At 56.1% G+C, this 25,865-nt stretch overlaps 1 long non-coding RNA gene across 1 annotated transcript; it reads left to right on the forward strand.

Annotated features, from left to right (window-relative positions):
* On the forward strand, window positions 1–24,744 carry LOC144954934 (uncharacterized). The gene is made up of 4 exons (XR_013641440.1): window positions 1–102; window positions 13,159–13,220; window positions 15,794–16,090; window positions 24,425–24,744. It is a non-coding gene; the product is annotated as an uncharacterized LOC144954934 (long non-coding RNA).
* The last annotated feature ends 1,121 nt before the right edge of the window (window positions 24,745–25,865 follow it).

Below are 25,865 nucleotides of genomic sequence, written 5' to 3' on the forward strand. Positions count from 1 at the left end.
GCTCCACGCGGGGTGTGCTGCTGCTGACGCGTCTGGGATGGAGGGAGGGGCAAGGGGTGGGCCCCCGCCTCAAGAGACGCACACAGAGACAGAGACCAGCTGGTGAGGGGGGGGGTGGGGGGGGTGGGGGTGGGGGTGGGGGGGCGGGGGTGAGGGGGGGGCGGGGGAGGTGGGGGGAGGTGGGGGGTGGGGGGGTGGGGGGGTGGGGGCGGGGGTGAGGGGGGGGCGGGGGAGGTGGGGGGAGGTGGGGGTGGTGGGGAGGTGGGGGGTGGGGGGGTGGGGGGAGGGGGGGGTGGGGGAGGTGGGGGTGGGGGCGGGGGGTGAGGGGGGGGCGGGGGAGGTGGGGGGAGGTGGGGGGTGGTGGGGGGTGGGGGGAGGTGGACAGGGGGTGAGGGCGGGGGGTGGGGGGTGGGGGCGGGGGTGGGGGGGGTGGGGGGTGGGGGGCGGGGGTGGGGGGGGTGGGGGGGTGGGGGGCAGGTGGGGGGGTAGGGGTGGTGATGGTGGTGACGGTGGTGGTCGGCGCCATCGCCACCACCACCGTCATCGCCACCATCATTGTCATCACCACCATCGTCATCATCATCACCACCATCACCACCATCATCATCACCATCGTCATCATCACCATCGTCATCACCACCATCGTCATCACCACCATCATCATCGTCATCACCACCATCATCATCGTCATCACCGCCACCACCATCGTCATCACCACCACCATCATCGTCATCACCACCATCACCACCGCCACCACCATCGTCGTCACCACCATCATCGTCATCACCACCATCACCACCGCCACCACCATCGTCATCACCACCATCACCACCGCCACCACCATCGTCACCACCACCATCGTCATCACCACCATCACCACCGCCACCACCATCGTCACCACCACCATCGTCATCACCACCATCACCACCGCCACCACCAACCACCATCGTCACCACCCACCATCGTCATCACCACCATCATCACCACCACCATCGTCATCACACCGCCACCACCATCGTCACCACCATCATCGTCATCACCACCATCATCATCGTCATCACCACCATCATCGTCATCACCACCATCATCATCGTCATCACCACCATCATCGTCATCACCACCATCATCATCGTCATCACCACCATCATCATCGTCATCACCGCCACCACCATCGTCATCACCACCATCATCATCGTCATCACCACCATCATCATCGTCATCACCACCATCATCATCGTCATCACCACCATCATCGTCATCACCACCATCATCATCGTCATCACCGCCACCACCATCGTCATCACCACCATCATCATCGTCATCACCACCATCATCATCGTCATCACCACCATCATCATCGTCATCACCGCCACCACCATCGTCATCACCACCATCATCATCGTCATCACCACCATCATCATCGTCATCACCACCATCATCATCGTCATCACCACATCATCGTCATCACCACCATCATCATCGTCATCACCACCATCATCATCGTCATCACCGCCACCACCATCGTCATCACCACCATCATCATCGTCATCACCACCATCATCATCGTCATCACCACCATCATCATCGTCATCACCACCATCATCGTCATCACCACCATCATCATCGTCATCACTACCGCCACCACCATCGTCATCACCACCATCATCGTCATCACCACCATCATCATCGTCATCACCGCCACCACCATCGTCATCACTACCGCCACCACCATCGTCATCACCACCATCATCGTCATCACCACCATCATCATCGTCATCACCACCATCATCATCGTCATCACCACCACCACCATCGTCATCACCACCATCATCGTCATCACCACCATCATCATCGTCATCACCACCGCCACCACCACCATCGTCATCACCACCATCATCATCGTCATCACCACCGCCAACACCACCACCACCACCGTCATCGTCATGGCCACCGCCACCACCATCGTCGCTACCATCATCGTCGCCACCACCATCATCATCTCACCATCGTCATCACCACTGCCACCACCATCACCACCATCGTCATCACTGCCACCACCATCATCATCTCACCATCGTCATCACCACTGCCACCACCATCACCACCATCGTCATCACTGCCACCACCACCATCATCATCTCACCATCGTCATCACCACTGCCACCACCATCACCACCATCGTCAACATTACCACCACCATCGTCACCACTCATCCACCCACTCACTCATCCACCCACTCACTCACTCATCCACCCACTCACTCACACACTCACCCACTCACTCACTCACACACTCACTTATCCACCCACTCACTCACTCATCCACCCACTCACTCACTCACTCATCCACTCACTCACTCACTCATCCACCCACTCACTCACTCATCCACCCACTCACTCATCCACCCACTCACTCATCCATCCACTCACTCATCCACCCACTCACTCATCCACCCACTCACTCATCCACCCACCCACCCACTCACTCATCCATCCACTCACTCATCCACCCACTCACTCATCCACCCACTCACTCATCCACCCACCCACTCACTCACACACTCACCCACTCACTCACTCACTCACTCATCCACCCACTCACTCACTCATCCACCCACTCACTCATCCACCCACTCACTCACTCACACACTCACCCACTCACTCACTCACCCACTCACTTATCCACCCACTCACTCATCCACCCACCCACTCACTCACTCATCCACTCACTCACTCATCCACCCACCCACTCACTCACACACTCACCCACTCACTCACTCACACACTCACTTATCCACCCACTCACTCATCCACCCACTCACTCACACACTCACCCACTCACTCACTCACCCACTCACTCATCCACCCACTCACTCATCCACCCACTCACTCACCCACTCACCCACTCACTCACTCACACACTCACTTATCCACCCACTCACTCATCCACCCACTCACTCATCCACCCACCCACCCACTCACTCATCCATCCACTCACTCATCCACCCACTCACTCATCCACCCACTCACTCATCCACCCACCCACTCACTCACACACTCACCCACTCACTCACTCACTCACTCACTCATCCACCCACTCACTCACTCATCCACCCACTCACTCATCCACCCACTCACTCACTCACACACTCACCCACTCACTCACTCACCCACTCACTTATCCACCCACTCACTCATCCACCCACCCACTCACTCACTCATCCACCCACCCACTCACTCACACACTCACCCACTCACTCACTCACACACTCACTTATCCACCCACTCACTCATCCACCCACTCACTCACACACTCACCCACTCACTCACTCACCCACTCACTCATCCACCCACTCACTCATCCACCCACTCACTCACCCACTCACCCACTCACTCACTCACACACTCACTTATCCACCCACTCACTCACTCACCCACTCACTCATCCACCCACTCACTCATCCACCCACTCACTCATCCACCCACCCACCCACTCACTCATCCATCCACTCACTCATCCACCCACTCACTCATCCACCCACCCACCCACTCACTCATCCATCCACTCACTCATCCACCCACTCACTCATCCACCCACTCACTCATCCACCCACTCACTCATCCACCCACCCACCCACTCACTCATCCACCCACCCACTCACTCATCCACCCACCCACTCACTCATCCACTCACTCACTCATCCACCCACTCACTCACTCACACACTCACCCACTCACTCACTCACTCACACACTCACCCACTCACTCACTCACACACTCACTTATCCACCCACTCACTCACTCATCCACCCACTCACCCATCCACACATTCACCCACCCACTCATTCACTCACACACTCACTCACCCACTCACTCACTCAATCACACACTCACCCATTCAATCACTAACCCACTCACTCACCCACTCACACACTCACCCGCTCACTCATCCACTCACCCACTCACTCACTCGCTCGCTCGCTCACTCACCCGCACACTCACTCACTCGACCACTCACCCGCTCACTCACTCACCCAATCGATCGCTTACTCACTCACTCACACACTCACGCACTCACTCAATCGCTCACTCACTCACTCACACACTCACGCACTCACTCACCCACTCGCTCGCTCACTCTCCCACTCGCTCACCCACCCACTCACACACTCACTCACCCACTCACTCACCCACACTCACCCACTCGCTCACCCACTCACTCACCCACTCACCTGCTCACTCACCCACTCACTCACCCACTCACACACTCACTCATCCACTTACTCATCCACCCACTCACTCACACTCACTCACTCACTCACTCACCCACACTCACACACTCACTCTTCCACCCACTCACTCATCCACCCACTCACTCATCCACCCACTCACTCACCCACTCACTCATCCACCCACTCACTCACCCACTCACACACTCGCTCGCTCACTCACACACTCACTCATCCACCCACTCACTCACCCACTCACTCATCCACCCACTCACTCATCCACCCACTCACTCATCCACCCACTCACCCACTCACTCATCCACCCACTCACTCATCCACCCACTCACTCACCCACTCACTCACCCACTCGCACACTCGCTCGCTCACTCACACACTCGCTCGCTCACTCACACACTCGCCCGCTCGCTCACTCACTCACACACTCACACACTCGCTCGCTCACTCACACACTCACCCACTCACTCACCCACTCACCCACTCACCCACTCACTCATCCATCCACTCACTCACTCATCCACCCACTCACTCACTCATCCACCCACTCACTCATCCACTCACTCACTCATCCACCCACTCACTCACTCACTCATCCACCCACTCACTCATCCACCCACCCACTCACTCACTCATCCACCCACTCACTCATCCACCCACTCACTCATCCACCCACTCACTCATCCACCCACCCACTCACTCATCCACCCACTCACTCATCCACCCACTCACTCACTCATCCACCCACTCACTCATCCACCCACCCACTCACTCACTCATCCACCCACTCACTCACTCATCCACCCACTCACTCATCCACCCACTCACTCATCCACCCACTCACTCATCCACCCACTCACTCACTCACTCATCCACCCACTCACTCACTCATCCACCCACCCACTCACTCACTCATCCACCCACTCACTCATCCACCCACTCACTCATCCACCCACCCACTCACTCATCCACCCACTCACTCATCCACCCACTCACTCATCCACCCACTCACTCATCCACCCACCCACTCACTCACTCATCCACCCACTCACTCATCCACCCACTCACTCATCCACCCACTCACTCACTCACTCACACACTCACTTATCCACCCACTCACTCATCCACCCACTCACTCATCCACTCACTCACTCATCCACCCACTCACTCACTCATCCACCCACTCACTCATCCACCCACTCACTCACTCATCCACCCACTCACTCACTCATCCATCCACTCACTCACTCATCCACCCACTCACTCATCCACCCACTCACTCACTCATCCACCCACTCACTCATCCACCCACTCACTCACTCATCCACCCACTCACTCATCCACCCACTCACTCACTCATCCACCCACTCACTCACTCATCCACTCACTCACTCATCCACCCACTCACTCACTCATCCACCCACTCACTCATCCATCCACTCACTCATCCACCCACTCACTCACTCATCCACCCACTCACTCACTCATCCACTCACTCACTCATCCACCCACTCACTCACTCATCCACCCACTCACTCACTCATCCACCCACTCACTCATCCACCCACTCACTCACACACCCACTCACTCACCCACTCACTCACTCATCCACCCACTCACTCACACACTCACCCACTCACTCACTCACTCACACACTCACTTATCCACCCACTCACTCATCCACCCACTCACTCATCCACCCACTCACTCACACACTCACCCACTCACTCACTCACTCACACACTCACTTATCCACCCACTCACTCATCCACCCACTCACTCATCCACTCACTCACTCACTCATCCACTCACTTATCCACCCACTCACTCATCCACCCACTCACTCATCCACCCACTCACTCACTCATCCACCCACTCACTCACACACTCACTCATCCACCCACTCACTCACTCATCCACCCACTCACTCATCCACCCACTCACTCATCCACCCACCCACTCACTCATCCACCCACTCACTCATCCACCCACTCACTCATCCACCCACTCACTCACTCATCCACCCACTCACTCATCCACCCACTCACTCATCCACCCACTCACTCACTCATCCACCCACTCACTCATCCACCCACTCACTCATCCACCCACTCACTCATCCACCCACTCACTCATCCACCCACTCACTCACACACCCACTCACTCACCCACTCACTCACTCATCCACCCACTCACTCATCCACCCACTCACTCATCCACCCACTCACTCATCCACCCACTCACTCATCCACCCACCCACCCACTCACTCATCCATCCACTCACTCATCCACCCACTCACTCATCCACCCACTCACTCATCCACCCACTCACTCATCCACCCACTCACTCACTCATCCACCCACTCACTCACTCATCCACCCACTCACTCACTCATCCACCCACCCACTCACTCACTCATCCACCCACTCACTCACCCACTCACTCACTCATCCACCCACTCACTCATCCACCCACTCACTCATCCATCCACTCACTCACTCATCCACCCACTCACTCATCCACCCACTCACTCATCCACCCACTCACTCATCCACCCACTCACTCACTCATCCACCCACTCACTCATCCACTCACTCACTCATCCACCCACTCACTCATCCACCCACTCACTCATCCACCCACTCACTCACTCACACACTCACCCACTCACTCACTCACTCACTCATCCACCCACTCACTCACTCATCCACCCACTCACTCACTCATCCACTCACTCACTCATCCACCCACTCACTCACTCATCCACCCACTCACTCACTCATCCACCCACTCACTCATCCACCCACTCACTCATCCACCCACTCACTCACCCACTCACTCATCCACCCACTCACTCATCCACCCACTCACTCATCCACCCACTCACTCATCCACCCACTCACTCACTCACTCACTCACTCATCCACCCACTCACTCATCCACCCACTCACTCATCCACCCACTCACTCATCCACCCACTCACTCACTCATCCACCCACTCACTCATCCACCCACTCACTCATCCACCCACTCACTCATCCATCCACCCACTCACTCATCCACCCACTCACTCATCCACCCACTCACTCACTCATCCACCCACTCACTCATCCACCCACTCACTCATCCACCCACTCACTCACTCATCCACCCACTCACTCATCCACCCACTCACTCACTCATCCACCCACTCACTCACTCATCCACCCACTCACTCATCCACCCACTCACTCATCCACCCACCCACTCACTCATCCACCCACTCACTCATCCACTCACTCACACACTCACCCACTCACTCATCCACCCACTCACTCACACACTCACTCACTCACACACTCACCCACTCACTCACTCACTCACACACTCACTTATCCACCCACTCACTCATCCACCCACCCACTCACTCATCCACCCACTCACTCATCCACCCACTCACTCACTCACTCATCCACCCACCCACTCACTCATCCACCCACTCACTCACTCACTCATCCACCCACTCACTCACTCACTCATCCACCCACTCACTCATCCACCCACTCACTCATCCACCCACTCACTCACTCATCCACCCACTCACTCACACACTCACCCACTCACTCACTCACACACTCACTTATCCACCCACTCACTCATCCACCCACCCACTCACTCATCCACCCACCCACTCACTCATCCACCCACTCACTCATCCATCCACCCACCCACTCACTCATCCACCCACTCACTCATCCACCCACCCACTCACTCATCCACCCACTCACTCATCCACCCACTCACTCACTCATCCACCCACTCACTCATCCACCCACTCACTCACTCATCCACCCACTCACTCATCCACCCACTCACTCATCCACCCACTCACTCACTCATCCACCCACCCACTCACTCATCCACCCACTCACTCATCCACCCACCCACTCACTCATCCACCCACTCACTCATCCACCCACTCACTCACTCATCCACCCACTCACTCATCCACCCACTCACTCACTCATCCACCCACTCACTCATCCACCCACTCACTCACTCATCCACCCACTCACTCATCCACCCACTCACTCACTCATCCACCCACTCACTCATCCACCCACTCACTCATCCACCCACTCACTCATCCACCCACTCACTCACTCATCCACCCACTCACACACTCACTCACACACTCACTCATCCACCCACTCACTCATCCACCCACTCACTCACTTATCCACCCACTCACTCATCCACCCACTCACTCACACACTCACCCACTCACTCACTCACACACTCACTCACACACTCACTCATCCCCCCACTCACTCATCCACCCACTCACTCACTCATCCACCCACTCACTCACTCATCCACCCACTCACTCATCCACCCACTCACTCACACACTCACCCACTCACTCACTCACACACTCACTCACACACTCACTCATCCCCCCACTCACTCATCCACCCACTCACTCACTCATCCACCCACTCACTCACTCATCCATCCACTCACTCATCCACCCACTCACTCACTCATCCACCCACTCACTCATCCACCCACCCACTCACACACTCACCCACTCACTCACTCACACACTCACTCACACACTCACTCATCCCCCCACTCACTCATCCACCCACTCACTCACTCATCCACCCACCCACTCATCCACCCACTCACTCACTCATCCACTCACTCACTCATCCATCCACTCACTCATCCACCCACTCACTCACTCATCCACCCACTCACTCATCCACTCACTCACTCATCCACTCACTCACTCATCCATCCACTCACTCATCCACCCACTCACTCATCCACCCACTCACTCACTCACACACTCACCCACTCACTCACTCACACACTCACTTATCCACCCACTCACTCATCCACCCACTCACCCATCCACACATTCACCCACCCACTCATTCACTCACACACTCACTCACCCACTCACTCACTCAATCACACACTCACCCATTCAATCACTAACCCACTCACTCACCCACTCACACACTCACTCGCTCGCTCGCTCACTCACCCGCACACTCACTCACTCGCCCACTCACCCGCTCACTCACTCACCCAATCGATCGCTTACTCACTCACTCACACACTCACGCACTCACTCAATCGCTCACTCACTCACTCACACACTCACGCACTCACTCACCCACTCGCTCGCTCACTCTCCCACTCGCACACTCACCCACTCACTCACTCACCCACACTCACCCACTCGCTCACCCACTCACTCACCCACTCACCTGCTCACTCACCCACTCATTCACCCACTTACTCATCCACCCACTCACTCACACTCACTCACTCACTCACCCACTCACCCACTCACCCACTCACTCACCCACTCACTCACTCACCCACACTCACCCACTCGCTCACCCACTCACTCACCCACTCACCTGCTCACTCACCCACTCATTCACCCACTTACTCATCCACCCACTCACTCACACTCACACACTCACTCTTCCACCCACTCACTCATCCACCCACTCACTCACTCACTCACACATCCACCCACTCACTCACCCACTCACACACTCGCTCGCTCACTCACACACTCACTCATCCACCCACTCATCCACCCACTCACTCACCCACTCACTCATCCACCCACTCACTCATCCACCCACTCACTCACCCACTCACACACTCGCTCGCTCACTCACACACTCACTCATCCACCCACTCATCCACCCACTCACTCACCCACTCACTCATCCACCCACTCACTCATCCACCCACTCACTCACCCACTCACTCATCCACCCACTCACTCACCCACTCACACACTCGCTCGCTCACTCACACACTCGCTCGCTCACTCACACACTCGCTCGCTCACTCACACACTCGCCCGCTCGCTTGCTCACTCACTCACACACTCACACACTCGCTCACTCACACACTCACCCACTCACTCACCCACTCGCTCACTCGCTCACCCACTCACACACTCGCTCGCTCACTCACACACTCGCTCGCTCACTCACACACTCGCCCGCTCGCTTGCTCACTCACTCACACACTCACACACTCGCTCACTCACACACTCACCCACTCACTCACCCACTCGCTCACTCGCTCACCCACTCACACACTCGCTCGCTCACTCACACGCTCGCTCGCTCACTCACACACTCGCTCACTCACACACTCGCCCGCTCGCTCGCTCACTCGCTCACTCGCTCGCTCACTCACACACTCGCTCGCTCACTCACACACTCACCCACTCACTCACCCACTCACCCACTCACTCACTCGCTCACTCACACACTCGCTCGCTCACTCACACACTCACCCACTCACCCACTCACTCACCCACTCACCCACTCACTCACCCACTCGCTCACTCGCTCGCTCACTCACACACTCACCCACTCACCCACTCACTCACCCACTCACCCACTCACTCACCCACTCGCTCACTCGCTCGCTCACTCACGGATAGCCGGCAGTTGCAGGTTTGCACCTTTGTCTACCGCGGGGCTAACGGCTGCGCGGTTGTTGTTGTGGTGGTGGTTGTTGTGGTGGTGGTGGTTGTGGTGGTTGTGGTGGTGGTTGTGGTGGTGGTTGTGGTTGTGGTGGTGGTTGTGGTGGTGGTTGTGGTTGTGGTGGTTGTGGTTGTGGTGGTGGTGGTTGTGGTGGTGGTGGTTGTGGTTGTGGTGGTGGTGGTTGTGGTGGTGGTGGTTGTGGTGGTGGTTGTTGTGGTGGTGGTTGTGGTTGTTGTGGTGGTGGTGGTTGTGGTGGTGGTTGTTGTGGTGGTGGTTGTGGTGGTGGTGGTTGTGGTGGTTGTGGTGGTGGTTGTTGTGGTGGTGGTTGTGGTTGTTGTGGTGGTGGTGGTTGTGGTGGTGGTTGTTGTGGTGGTGGTTGTGGTGGTGGTTGTGGTGGTGGTTGTGGTGGTGGTTGTTGTGGTGGTGGTGGTTGTGGTGGTTGTGGTGGTGGTTGTTGTGGTGGTGGTTGTGGTGGTGGTTGTGGTGGTGGTTGTTGTGGTGGTGGTTGTGGTGGTGGTTGTGGTGGTGGTTGTTGTGGTGGTGGTTGTTGTTGTGGTGGTGGTTGTGGTGGTTATGGTGGTTGTTGTGGTTGTGGTGGTTGTGGTGGTGGTGGTTGTGGTGGTGGTTGTTGTGGTGGTGGTTGTGGTTGTGGTGGTGGTTGTGGTGGTGGTGGTTGTTGTTGTGGTGGTGGTTGTGGTGGTGGTGGTGGTTGTGGTGGTGGTGGTGGTTGTTGTGGTGGTGGTTGTTGTTGTGGTGGTTGTTGTGGTGGTGGTTGTGGTGGTGGTGGTGGTGGTTGTTGTGGTGGTGGTTGTGGTGGTGGTTGTGGTGGTGGTTGTTGTGGTGGTGGTTGTTGTTGTGGTGGTGGTTGTGGTGGTTATGGTGGTTGTTGTGGTTGTGGTGGTTGTGGTGGTGGTTGTTGTGGTGGTGGTTGTTGTTGTGGTGGTGGTTGTGGTGGTTATGGTGGTTGTTGTGGTTGTGGTGGTTGTGGTGGTGGTGGTTGTGGTGGTGGTTGTTGTGGTGGTGGTTGTGGTTGTGGTGGTGGTTGTGGTGGTTGTGGTGGTGGTTGTGGTGGTGGTTGTTGTGGTGGTGGTTGTTGTTGTGGTGGTGGTTGTGGTGGTTATGGTGGTTGTTGTGGTTGTGGTGGTTGTGGTGGTGGTGGTTGTGGTGGTGGTTGTTGTGGTGGTGGTTGTGGTTGTGGTGGTGGTTGTGGTTGTGGTGGTGGTGGTTGTTGTTGTGGTGGTGGTTGTGGTGGTGGTGGTGGTTGTGGTGGTGGTTGTTGTGGTGGTGGTTGTTGTTGTGGTGGTTGTTGTTGTGGTGGTGGTTGTGGTGGTGGTTGTGGTGGTGGTTGTTGTGGTGGTGGTTGTTGTTGTGGTGGTGGTTGTGGTGGTTATGGTGGTTGTTGTGGTTGTGGTGGTTGTGGTGGTGGTTGTTGTGGTGGTGGTTGTGGTGGTTATGGTGGTTGTTGTGGTTGTGGTGGTGGTGGTTGTGGTGGTGGTGGTTGTGGTGGTGGTTGTGGTGGTGGTTGTGGTGGTGGTGGTTGTGGTGGTGGTGGTGGTTGTTGTGGTGGTGGTTGTGGTGGTGGTTGTGGTGGTGGTTGTTGTGGTGGTGGTTGTTGTTGTGGTGGTGGTTGTGGTGGTTATGGTGGTTGTTGTGGTTGTGGTGGTGGTGGTTGTGGTGGTGGTTGTTGTGGTGGTGGTTGTGGTTGTGGTGGTGGTTGTGGTGGTGGTGGTTGTTGTTGTGGTGGTGGTTGTGGTGGTGGTGGTTGTGGTGGTGGTTGTTGTGGTGGTGGTTGTTGTTGTGGTGGTTGTTGTGGTGGTGGTTGTGGTTGTTGTGGTGGTTGTGGTGGTGGTGGTTGTGGTGGTGGTTGTTGTGGTGGTGGTGGTTGTGGTGGTTGTGGTGGTGGTTGTTGTGGTGGTGGTGGTTGTGGTGGTTGTGGTGGTGGTTGTTGTGGTGGTGGTTGTGGTGGTGGTTGTTGTGGTGGTGGTTGTGGTTGTTGTGGTGGTGGTGGTGGTTGTGGTGGTGGTTGTTGTGGTGGTGGTTGTGGTGGTTGTGGTGGTGGTTGTTGTGGTGGTGGTTGTGGTGGTGGTGGTGGTTGTGGTGGTGGTGGTGGTTGTGGTGGTGGTTGTGGTTGTGGTGGTGGTTGTGGTGGTTGTGGTGGTGGTGGTTGTGGTGGTGGTGGTGGTTGTTGTGGTGGTGGTTGTGGTGGTGGTGGTTATGGTTGTGGTGGTGGTTGTGGTTGTGGTGGTGGTTGTGGTGGTGGTTGTGGTGGTGGTTGTGGTTGTGGTGGTGGTTGTTGTGGTGGTGGTGGTGGTTGTGGTGGTGGTGGTGGTTGTGGTGGTGGTTGTTGTGGTGGTGGTGGTTGTTGTGGTGGTGGTGGTGGTTGTGGTGGTGGTTGTGTGCAGGGGCGGCGATCGTGGGAGGCACCGCCGGCAGCACTCCTGGGGGGTCCACTGCCAAAGTCACGGTGAGTCGCACAACCACCGTGGTGGTGGTGGTGGTGGTGGTGGCGGTGGTGGTGGTGGTGGCGGTGGTGTTGGTGGTGGTGGTGGTGTTGGTGGTGGTGGTGGTGATGGTGGTGGTGGAAGTAGTGGTGGTGGTGGTGGTGATGGTGGCGGCGGCGGTGGTGTTGGTGGTTGTGGTGGTGCTGGTGGTGGTGGTGGTGGTGGTGATGGTGGTGGTGGAAGTAGTGGTGGTGGTAGTTGTGGTGGCAGTGGAGGTGGTTGAATTCTTCGGTCGGCGAGTCTTCGGGTGAGTGGGTGGGCGAGTGTGTAGGTGAGTGAGTGAGTGAGCGGGTCGGTGAGTGAGTGAGTGAGTGGGTGAGTGAGTGAGTGAGTGGGTGAGCGAGTGGGTGAGTGAGCGGGTCGGTGAGTGGGTGAGTGAGTGAGTGAGTGGGTGAGCGAGTGGGTGAGTGAGCGGGTCGGTGAGTGAGTGAGTGGGTGAGTGAGTGGGTGAGTGAGTGAGTGGGTGAGCGAGTGGGTGAGTGTGCAAGTGTGCTTGCGAGTCAGTACATGGGCGAGTGTGTGAGTGGGCGAGTGTGTGAGTGGACGAGTGTGTGAGTGAGTGAGTGAGTGGGTGAGTGAGTGAGTGTGTGAGCGAGTGGGTGAGTGTGCAAGTGTGCTTGCGAGTGAGTACATGGGCGAGTGGGCGAGTGTGTGAGTGCGCAGGTGAGCGAGTGAGTGCGCTGGTGAGCGAGTGAGTGAGTGAGTGAGTGAGTGTGTAAGTGAGTGGGTGAGCGGGTGGGTGACTGAGTGTGTGAGCGAGGGGGTGAGTGAGTGTGCAGGTGAGCGAGTGAGTGAGTGTGTGAGTGAGTGAGTGAGTGTGTGAGCGGGTGGGTGAGTGAGTGTGTAAGCGGGTGGGTTTGTGAGTGGGTGAGTGAGTGCGCAGGTGAGCGAGTGAGTGAGTGAGTGTGTAAGTGAGTGGGTGAGTGTGTGAGCGGGTGGGTGAGTGAGTGTGTGAGCGAGGGGGTGAGTGAGTGTGCAGGTGAGCGAGTGAGTGAGTGAGTGTGTGAGTGAGTGAGTGAGTGTGTGAGCGGGTGGGTGAGTGAGTGTGTGAGCGGGTGGGTTTGTGAGTGGGTGAGTGAGTGCGCAGGTGAGCGAGTGAGTGAGTGAGTGTGTAAGTGAGTGGGTGAGTGTGTGAGCGAGTGAGTGAGTGTGTGAGCGGGTGGGTGAGTGAGTGTGTAAGTGGGTGGGTTTGTGAGTGGGTGAGTGAGTGCGCAGGTGAGTGAGTGAGTGAGTGTGTAAGTGAGTGGGTGAGTGTGTGAGCGAGTGAGTGAGTGTGTGAGCGGGTGGGTGAGTGAGTGTGTGAGCGAGGGGGTGAGTGAGTGTGCAGGTGAGCGAGTGAGTGAGTGAGTGTGTAAGTGAGTGAGTGAGTGTGTGAGCGAGGGGGTGAGTGAGTGTGCAGGTGAGCGAGTGAGTGGGTGAGTGTGTGAGCGAGTGAGTGAGTGTGTGAGCGGGTGGGTGAGTGAGTGTGTGAGCGAGGGGGTGAGTGAGTGTGCAGGTGAGCGAGTGAGTGAGTGAGTGTGTAAGTGAGTGAGTGAGTGTGTAAGGGGGTGGGTTTGTGAGTGGGTGAGTGAGTGCGCAGGTGAGCGAGTGAGTGAGCGAGTGTGTGAGATGGTGAGTGAGCGGGTGGGTGAGTAAGTGAGCGAGTGTGTCAGCGGGTGAGTGAGAGGGTGAGTGAATGAGTGAGTGAGTGTGTCAGCGGGTGAGTGAGAGGGTGTTTGAATGAGTGAGTGAGTGTGTCAGCGGGTGAGTGAGAGGGTGAGTGAGCGGGTGGGTGAGTGAGTGGGTGAGCGAGTGCGCGGGTGAGCGAGTGAGTGAGCTAGTGTGTGAGAGGGTGAGTGAGCGGGTGGGTGAATGAGTGAGCGAGTGTGTGAGATGGTGAGTGAGCGGGTGGGTGAGTGAGTGAGCGAGTGTGTGAGCGAGTGAGTGAGCGAGTGAGTGAGCGAGTGTGTCAGCGAGTGTGTGAGTGAGCGAGTGAGTGAGCGAGTGAGTGAGCGAGTGAGTGAGAGGGTGAGTGAGTGAGCAAGCGGGTGTGTCAGTGAGTGTGTGAGCGGGTGAGTGAGCGAGTGAGTGAGAGGGTGAGTGAATGAGTGAGTGAGTGAGCGAGTGTCTGAGCGAGTGAGTGAGCGAGTGAGTGTATGAGTGAGTGAGTGAGTGTATGAGTGAGTGTGTGAGCGAGTGAGTGAGCAAGTGAGTGAGTGAGTGAGAGGGTGGGTGAATAAGTGTGTCAGCGAGTGTGTCAGCGAGTGTGTGAGAGGGTGAGCGAGTGAGTGAGCGAGTGAGTGAGTGAGCGAGTGAGTGAGTGAGTGAGCGGGTGACTGAGTGAGTGAGCGGGTGAGCGAGCGAGTGAGCGAGCGAGCGAGCGAGCGAGTGAGCGAGTGAGAGGGCGAGCGAGCGAGTGAGTGAGCGGGCGTGTGAGCGGGCGAGTGAGCGGGCGAGTGAGCGGGTGAGTGAGCGAGTGTCTGAGTGAGCGAGCGGGCGAGTGAGCGAGTGGGTGAGCGAGTGAGTGAATGAGTTGTGCTTCTCTCATCATCATCAGCAGCAGCAGCAGGGCAGTGCTGACGACGACGACGACGACGACGGCGAAGAGTTCGCTCCGGCCGGCGTGACCTTCGCCCCCCGCGACCTCGTCCCCGTGACCTTCGAACCCAAGGACGACCGCCACGGCCTGGGCTACCGCGGCATCGACCCTCGCTCGGCGATGATGGGAGGCGCCGCGGTTGGCGACGACCGCCCGCTGTTCCGGCTGCTTCTGCCGGAGCCGCCGTGGGGGGTGGGGGGGCAGCCGGCCAGGAAGGCGGCCCACCCCCGCGGGCCAAGAGGCATTGTGGGACAGGTGGGGGCGACGGGGCGTGTGTGTGTGTACGTGTGTACGTGTGTGTGTGTACGTGTGTACGTGTGTGTGTCCGTGTGTGTTTGTGTAAGTATGTGTGTGTGTACGTGTGTACGTGTGTGCGTGCGTGTGTATACGTGTGCGTGTGTACGTGTGTGTGTATGTGTGTGTGTACGTGTGTGTGTGTGTGTACCTGTGTGTGTGTGTGTGCACGTGTGTGTGTACGTGTGTGTTTGTGTAAGTATGTGTGTGTGTACGTGGGTGTGTGTGTGTACGTGTGTGTGTACGTGTGTGTTTGTGTAAGTATGTGTGTGTGTACGTGTGTGCATGCGTGTGTGTGTACGTGTGTACGTGTGTACGTGTGTATGTGTGTGCGTGCGTGCGTGTGTACGTGTGTGTATACGTGTGCGTGTGTACGTGTGTGTTTGTGTAAGTATGTGTGTGTGTACGTGTGTGCATGCGTGTGTGTGTGTGTACGTGTGTGCGTGCGTGCGTGTGTACGTGTGTGTATACGTGTGCGTGTGTACGTGTGTGTATACGTGTGCGTGTGTACGTGTGTGTGTATGTGTGTGTGCGTGTGTACGCGTGTGTGTGTGCGTGTGTGTGTACGTGTGTGTGTATGTGTGCGTGTGTACGCGTGTGTGTGTGCGTGTGTGTGTACGTGTGTGTACGTGTGTGTGTGTGTGTACGTGTGTGTGTATGTGTGTGTGCGTGTGTACGCGTGTGTGTGTGCGTGTGTGTGTACGTGTGTGTACGTGTGTGTACATATGTGTGTGTATATGTGTGTGTGTACGTGTGTGTGTGTACGTGTGTGTGTGTACGTGTGTGTGTGTGCGTGTGTGTGTGTGTGTACGTGTGTGTGTGTACGTGTGTGTGTGTACGTGTGTGTGTGTACGTGTGTGTGTGTACGTGTGTGTGTGTACGTGTGTGTGTGTACGTGTGTGTGTGTGTACGTGTGTGTGTGTACGTGTGTGTGTGTACGTGTGTGTGTGTACGTGTGTACGTGTGTACGTGTGTGTGTGTACGTGTGTACGTGTGTGTGTGTACGTGTGTGTGTGTGTACGTGTGTGTGTGTGTGTGTGTGTGTGTACGTGTGTGTGTGTACGTGTGTGTGTGTACGTGTGTGTGTGTATGTGTGTGTGTGTACGTGTGTGTGTGTACGTACGTGTGTGTGTGTACGTGTGTGTGTGTATGTGTGTGTGTGTACGTGTGTGTGTGTACGTGTGTGTGTGTACGTGTGTGTGTGTACGTGTGTACGTGTGTGTGTGTACGTGTGTGTGTGTACGTGTGTGTGTGTATGTGTGTGTGTGTACGTGTGTGTGTGTACGTACGTGTGTGTGTGTACGTGTGTGTGTGTGTGTGTACGTGTGTGTGTGTACGTGTGTGTGTGTGTGTGTGTACGTGTGTGTGTGTACGTACGTGTGTGTGTGTGTACGTGTGTACGTGTGTACGTGTGTGTGTGTACGTGTGTGTGTGTACGTGTGTACGTGTGTGTGTGTACGTGTGTGTGTACGTGGGTGTGTGTGTGTGTGTACGTGTCTGTGTGTGCGTGTGTGTGTGTGTGTGTGTACGTGTGTGTGTGTGTACGTGTGTGTGTGTGTACGTGTGTGTGTGTGTACGTGTGTGTGTGTGTGTGTACGTGTGTGTGTGTATGTGTGTGTGTGTGTACGTGTGTGTGTGTGTGTGTACGTGTGTGTGTGTGTGTGTACGTGTGTGTGTGTGTGTGTACGTGTGTGTGTGTGTGTGTACGTGTGTGTGTGTATGTGTATGTGTGTGTGTGTGTACGTGTGTGTGTGTGTGTGTACGTGTGTGTGTGTGTGTGTACGTGTGTGTGTGTGTGTGTACGTGTGTGTGTGTGTGTGTACGTGTGTGTGTGTGTGTGTACGTGTGTGTGTGTGTGTGTGTGTGTGTGTGTGTGTGTGTGTGTGTACGTGTGTGTGTGTGTGTGTGTGTGTGTACGTGTGTGTGTGTGTGTGTGTACGTGTGTGTGTGTACGTGTGTGTGTGTGTGTGTACGTGTGTGTGTGTGTGTGTGTGTGTGTACGTGTGTGTGTGTGTGTGTGTGTGTGTACGTGTGTGTGTGTACGTGTGTGTGTGTGTGTGTACGTGTGTGTGTGTACGTGTGTGTGTGTGTGTGTACGTGTGTGTGTGTACGTGTGTGTGTGTGTGTGTACGTGTGTGTGTGTACGTGTGTGTGTGTACGTGTGTGTGTGTGTGTGTACGTGTGTGTGTGTACGTGTGTGTGTGTGTGTGTACGTGTGTGTGTGTACGTGTATGTGTACGTGTGTGTGTGTGTGTGTGTGTACGTGTGTGTGTGTGTGTGTACGTGTGTGTGTGTACGTGTGTGTGTGTGTGTGTACGTGTGTGTGTGTGTGTGTACGTGTGTGTGTGTACGTGTGTGTGTGTGTGTGTACGTGTGTGTGTGTGTGTGTACGTGTGTGTGTGTGTGTGTACGTGGAGTTGCTTACACCTCCACCGAAGGTGAACATCAGTGGAGGCCGATGAGTCGGAGGCCTTCTATGACCTCCTGTCACAGTTGCTGGCTAAAGTGGCCACTCGGGATAGAGTCATCTTGTTGGGTGACTTCAATGCCCGAGTTGGTCATGATGCTGGCACCTGGTCAGGAGTGATTGGAAGGCATGAGCCAGATCAGCTCAATAATAACGGTAGGAGGCTGCTAGATTGTGGTGCAGCCCATGGGCTTGTAATTACCAACACGCTGTTCCAGCATCGGCGCATCCACACAACATCATGGACGCATGCCGGGTCCAAGCAAGAACATCTGCTGGACTACGTAGTGACGGAACAGCGGATGCGGGCCCATGTCCTTGACACCAGGACCTACCGTGGAGCTGATCTGCCCTCTGACCATCGACTTGTCATCTGTAAGATGCGCCTGCCATTCTTCCACTCCGGTGGTGGGTGTACACCCAGGATCCCATTCCAACCAAAAGTGGCCTGGTCTCAGCTAGCTGATGAAAGTTGCAAGCGAGAATGTCATCATCGCTTGCGGCTGGGGTTGGCATCGTCCCCCACTCCACCTGATGTCGAGGGTAAATGTGCGAGATTCAGGACTGTGACTCATGCAGCTGCAATGGCTGCTTTGGGTACGCGGTCCAGACCTCCCCGGGAACCCTGGCTGACAGAGGAGGTGTTCAGGATGGTTTGAGAATTAACGACAGGCCTCCACTCTCATCGTCTACAGCATCCCACGTCAGAGAACGAGGAGGCTTACCGCAGCCTTCGCTCGGCAATTCGGAGAGCCGTGAGGCGCTGCAAGGATGGGTGGTGGTCGCGGGTTGCTGAGGAGATGGAGTCTGCCTCAAGTGGCCCTCGATCACAAATCCCTATTTAACTCCATCAAAAAAGTAACCTGCAGCGCCACACCTGTCACGATCCTTCAGGGAAAGAACGGGCATCCGACCCCCAGGAACGGGGTCTGCAGGTTTGCAGAGAATTTTCTGTGAGGTCTTGCGGGAGGGGAATTCCCTCAGCCCAGACAACATCGTGGGGCAAGGTGAGGATATGACCCTGCTGAGGCTGCGGTGCCTCAAACATTGGCAGAAGTAGCCAACCCCTCTGAGTGGCTGGCTGAGGTGCCATCTGTGGAGAGAGTGCGAGGGGAGATCCGGAGTCTGAGACCAGGAAAAGCGCCGGGCTGAGATGATCTCCCAAGCGAAATGCTGAGGGAGGGTGGCGTTTGTGCACAGACTGCCCTACATGACACCATAACAACAGCCTGGACCACTGGACGGGTTCCGCAGGATTGGAAGGATGCCCTGGTGGTCCCCCTCTTTAAGAAGGGGGACCGTACCGACTGTAACAACTACAGGGGCATCTCACTCCTCAGTGTGCCGGGTAAGGTCCTGGCAAGGATTATTCAACATCGCCTTGCCAGGCACGCTGAGGAGAGGCTTGCGGAGCCCCAATGCGGTTTCAGGAAAGGGCGGTCCTGCACAGATGCCATATTTTCTGTCCATCTGCTACAGCAGAGGTGTAGGGAATTCCAACAAGACCTACATCTCTGCTTCATTGAGCTGGTCAAGGCCTATGATACCATCAGTAGGCCTGGGCCTATTGTGCTCTGCTCACGATCATTAAGGGCCTTCGTGATGGTGGGCAGGCCCGGGCAACGCCACGTGGCCGGGAGACGGATCCATTCCCTGTTTATCGTCTTCTTGAACCACGTAGTTCCTCACCGCCATTTACCGGCGAACGACAGCTGCTGTTGTTGTGAACGATAATCACCGTGAGTGAGTGAGTGAGCGAGCGAGAGAGAGAGAGACAGAGAGCCAGGGAGTGAGTTTGTGAGCGTGTGAGCGAGTGAGTGAGAGACAGAGCCAGTGAGTGAGTGTGTGAGCGTGTGAGCGTGTGAGCGAGTGAGTGAGCCAGTGAACCAGTGAGTGAGTTTGTGAGCGCGTGAGCGAGTGAGTGAGAGACAGAGCCAGTGAACCAGTGAGTGAGTGTGTGAGCGTGTGAGCGTGTGAGCGAGTGAGTGAGCCAGTGAACCAGTGAGTGAGTTTGTGAGCGCGTGAGCGCGTGAGTGAGAGACAGAGCCAGTGAACCAGTGAGTGAGTGTGTGAGCGTGTGAGCGTGTGAGCGAGTGAGTGAGCCAGTGAACCAGTGAGTGAGTTTGTGAGCGCGTGAGCGCGTGAGTGAGAGACAGAGCCAGTGAGTGAGTGTGTGAGCGTGTGAGCGTGTGAGCGAGTGAGTGAGCCAGTGAACCAGTGAGTGAGCGTGTGAGCGTGTGAGCGAGTGAGTGAGCCAGTGAACCAGTGAGTGAGTGTGTGAGCGTGTGAGCGTGTGAGCGAGTGAGTGAGCCAGTGAACCAGTGAGTGAGTTTGTGAGCGTGTGAGCGAGTGAGTGAGAGACAGAGCCAGTGAGTGAGTGTGTGAGCGAGTGAGTGAGCCAGTGAACCAGTGAGTGAGTTTGTGAGCATGTGAGCGAGTGAGTGAGAGACAGAGCCAGTGAGTGAGTTTGTGAGCGTGTGAGCGAGTGAGTGAGCCAGTGAACCAGTGAGTGAGTTTGTGAGCATGTGAGCGAGTGAGTGAGCCAGTGAACCAGTGAGTGAGTTTGTGAGCGTGTGAGTGAGTGAGTGAGAGACAGAGCCAGTGAGTGAGTGTGTGAGCGTGTGAGCGTGTGAGTGAGTGAGTGAGCCAGTGAACCAGTGAGTGAGTTTGTGAGTGTGTGAGCGAGAGACAGAGCCAGTGAACCAGTGAGTGAGTTTGTGAGCGTGTGAGTGAGTGAGTGAGAGACAGAGCCAGTGAGTGAGTGTGTGAGCGTGTGAGTGAGTGAGTGAGAGACAGAGCCAGTGAGTGAGTGTGTGAGCGTGTGAGCGTGTGAGCGTGTGAGTGAGCCAGTGAACCAGTGAGTGAGTGTGTGAGCGTGTGAGCGAGTGAGTGAGAGACAGAGCCAGTGAACCAGTGAGTGAGTTTGTGAGCGAGTGAGTGAGTGAGCGAGCGAGCGAGCGAGTGAGTGAGCTGGTGAGCTAGTTTGTGATTGTGTTTGTGAGTGAGCGAGTGGGCAAGTTCGTGAGCGTGCAAGCAAGTTCGGTAGTGAGCGAGCCAGTGAGCGAGTTCGTGAGTGAGTAAGTGAGTTCGTGAGTGAGTGAGCGAGTTTGTGAGTGAGCGAGTTTGTGAGTGAGCGAGTTTGTGAGTGAGCGAGTTTGTGAGTGAGCGAGTTGGTGAGTGAACGAGTTGGTGAGTGAGTGAGTTGGTGAGTGAACGAGTTGGTGAGTGAGTGAGTGAGTTTGTGAGTGTGTGAGCGAGAGACAGAGCCAGTGAACCAGTGAGCGAGTGAGTGAGCCAGTGAACCAGTGAGTGAGTTTGTGAGCGAGTGAGTGAGTGAGTGAGCCAGTGAACCAGTGAGTGAGTTTGTGAGCGTGTGAGCGAGTGAGTGAGCCAGTGAACCAGTGAGTGAGTTTGTGAGCGTGTGAGCGAGTGAGTGAGCCAGTGAACCAGTGAGTGAGTTTGTGAGCGTGTGAGTGAGTGAGTGAGCCAGTGAACCAGTGAGAGAGTTTGTGAGCGTGTGAGTGAGTGAGTGAGCCAGTGAACCAGTGAGTGAGTTTGTGAGCGTGTGAGCGAGTGAGTGAGCCAGTGAACCAGTGAGTGAGTTTGTGAGCGTGTGAGTGAGTGAGTGAGCCAGTGAACCAGTGAGAGAGTTTGTGAGCGTGTGAGTGAGTGAGTGAGCCAGTGAACCAGTGAGAGAGTTTGTGAGCGTGTGAGCGAGTGAGTGAGCCAGTGAACCAGTGAGTGAGTTTGTGAGCGTGTGAGCGAGAGACAGAGCCAGTGAACCAGTGAGTGAGTTTGTGAGCGAGTGAGTGAGCCAGTGAACCAGGGAGTGAGTTTGTGAGTGTGTGAGCGAGAGACAGAGCCAGTGAACCAGTGAGTGAGTTTGTGAGCGAGTGAGTGAGTGAGTGAGCGAGTGAGCGAGCGAGCGAGCGAGCGAGTGAGTGAGCTGGTGAGCTAGTTTGTGATTGTGTTTGTGAGTGAGCGAGTGGGCAAGTTCGTGAGCGTGCAAGCAAGTTCGGTAGTGAGCGAGCCAGTGAGCAAGTTCGTGAGTGAGTAAGTGAGTTCGTGAGTGAGTGAGCGAGTTTGTGAGTGAGCGAGTTTGTGAGTGAGCGAGTTTGTGAGTGAGCGAGTTGGTGAGTGAACGAGTTGGTGAGTGAGTGAGTTGGTGAGTGAGTGAGTGAGTTCGTGAGTGAGTGAGCGAGTTTGTGAGTGAGCGAGTTTGTGAGTGAGCGAGTTTGTGAGTGAGCGAGTTGGTGAGTGAACGAGTTGGTGAGTGAGTGAGTTGGTGAGTGAGTGAGTGAGTTCGTGAGTGAGTGAGCGAGTTTGTGAGTGAGCGAGTTTGTGAGTGAGCGAGTTTGTGAGTGAGCGAGTTGGTGAGTGAACGAGTTGGTGAGTGAGTGAGTTGGTGAGTGAGTGAGTGAGTTCGTGAGTGAGTGAGTGAGCGAGTTTGTGAGTGAGTGAGCGAGTTTGTGAGTGAGCGAGTTTGTGAGTGAGCGAGTTGGTGAGTGAACGAGTTGGTGAGTGAGTGAGTTGGTGAGTGAGTGAGTGAGTTCGTGAGTGAGTGAGCGAGTTTGTGAGTGAGTGAGCGAGTTTGTGAGTGAGCGAGTTTGTGAGTGAGCGAGTTGGTGAGTGAGCGAGTTGGTGAGTGAACGAGTTGGTGAGTGAGTGAGTGAGTGAGCGATTGTGCAAGCGAGTTCATTAGTGAGTGAGCCGGTGAGCGAGTTCGTGAGTGAGCGAGTTAGTGAGTGAGCGAGTTCGTGAGTGAGCGAGTTTATGAGTGAGCGAGTTGGTGAGTGAGCAAGCCATTGAAAGAGTTCATGAGTGAACGAATTCGTGAGTGAGCGAGTTAGTGAGTGAGTTGGTGAGTGAACGAGTTCGTGAGTGAGCGAGTTGGTGAGTGAGCGAGTTGGTGAGTGAGCGAGTTGGTGAGTGAGCGAGTTGGTGAGTGAGCGAGTTGGTGAGTGAGCGAGTTGGTGAGTGAGCGAGTTGGTGAGTGAGTGAGCGAGTTGGTGAGCGAGCGAGCCAGTGAACGAGTTGGTGAGTGAGTGAGTTTGTGAGTGAGTGAACGAGTTTGTGAGTGAGTTTGTGAGTGAGCGAGTTGATGAGTGAGCGAGTTGGTGAGTGAGCATGTTAGTGAGTGAGCGAGTTGGTGAGCGAGTTGGTGAGTGAGCGAGCCAGTGAGCGAGTTGGTGAGTGAGCGAGTTGGTGAGTGAGCGAGTTGGTGAGTTGGTGAGTTGGTGAGTGAGCGAGCCAGTGAGCGAGTTCGTGAGTGAGCGAGTTGGTGAGCGAGCGAGCCATTGAACGAGTTCGTGAGTGAGCGAGTTGGTGAGTGAGCGAGCCATTGAACGAGTTCGTGAGTGAGCGAGTTGGTGAGTGAGCGAGCCAGTGAGCGAGTTGGTGAGTGAGTGAGCGAGCCAGTGAGCGAGTTGGTGAGTGAGCGAGTTGGTGAGTGAGCGAGTTAGTGAGCGAGCGAGTTGGTTAGTGAGCGTGTTAGTGAGTTGGTGAGTGAGTGAGCGAGCCGGTGAGCGAGTTGGTGAGCGAGCGAGCCAGTGAGCGAGTTCGTGAGTGAGCGAGTTGGTGAGTGAGCGAGCCAGTGAGCGAGTTGGTGAGTGAGTGAGCGAGCCAGTGAGCGAGTTGGTGAGTGAGCGAGTTGGTGAGTGAGCGTGTTAGTGAGCGAGCGAGTTGGTGAGTGAGCGTGTTAGCGAGTTGGTGAGTGAGTGAGCGAGCCGGTGAGCGAGTTGGTGAGCGAGCGAGCCAGTGAACGAGCGTGCGCCCCCCCCCCCCCCCCCCCCCCCCCCCCCGTGACCGCTCCCCATACTTGACCGCAGGCGTTTGGCGTGGGAGCCTTGGAGGACGATGACGATGAGGACGAGGTGTACGGCGTGGAGTCGATGTGGCGCTACGACGCCGCGCTGGGCGGGGAGGAGCCGGGGGACGGCCTCCACGGCTGGACGGCGCCCAGGGAGCCGGCAAGGGCACCGGCAACACCCGCCGGTGGGAGAGACGCGGAGAGAGACAGAGAGACGCGGAGAGAGAGACGCGGAGAGACAGAGAGAGAGACAGAGAGAGACGCAGAGAGACACAGAGAGAGAGAGACGCGGAGAGACAGAGAGACGCGGAGAGAGAGACGCAGAGAGACAGAGAGAGACGCGGAGAGACAGAGAGACGCGGAGAGAGAGACGCGGAGAGACAGAGAGACACAGAGAGACACAGAGACACAGAGAGACACAGAGAGAGACGCAGAGACACAGAGAGACACAGAGAGAGAGAGACGCGGAGAGAGAGACGCGGAGAGACAGAGAGACACAGAGAGACACAGAGACACAGAGAGACACAGAGAGAGACGCGGAGAGACACAGAGAGACACAGAGAGACGCGGAGAGACAGAGAGACACAGAGAGAGAGAGACACGGAGAGAGAGACGGAGCGACAGAGAGAGAGACACAGAGAGACACAGAGAGACACAGAGATACACAGATAGAGACACACAGAGACAGACACAGAGAGAGAGACACAGAGACACAGAGAGAGACACAGTGAGACAGAGACACACAGAGAGACACAGAGCTGTGTGGTGAGTTGCGTTATCACAAAGATCCCCCGTGTAGCCTCAACAGACTGTAGGGGCAAGTGCTTTTAGCGAGTGGCACCTGTGAAGGCCGGCACTGTGGCACACGAGGGGGCGGGTGGCCAGCACCACGTACTCATTTGAGGCTGAGTCGACCTAGGTGAGGCCCAGGATTGATTCAGAGAATCGTCACTGGGTGTTGGCCGCGTGCGGGAATCGAACTCGGGTCACCGGGTTCGTAGTGCAGCGTTGCGCTAACCGCTGCACCACCACTCACACCACGACCACCACTACTATCACCACTAACACTACCACCACCACCACTACCATCACCACCACCACCACCACCACCACACCACTACCATCACTACCACCACTACTACCACCACCACTATCACCACTAACACTACCACCACCACCACTACCATCACCACCACCACCACCACCACCACCACTACCATCACTACCACCACTACTATCACCACTAACACTACCACCACTACCACCACTACCATCACCACCACCACCACTACCACTACTACCATCACCACCACCACTACCACCACCACCACTACCACCACCACCACCACTACCATCACTACCACCACTACTACCACCACCACTATCACCACTAACACTACCACCACCACCACTACCATCACCACCACTACCACTACTACCATCACCACCACCACTACCAC

Source organism: Lampetra fluviatilis, unplaced genomic scaffold (assembly GCF_964198595.1).
Source record: "Lampetra fluviatilis unplaced genomic scaffold, kcLamFluv1.1 SCAFFOLD_1156, whole genome shotgun sequence".
NCBI lineage: Eukaryota > Metazoa > Chordata > Hyperoartia > Petromyzontiformes > Petromyzontidae > Lampetra > Lampetra fluviatilis.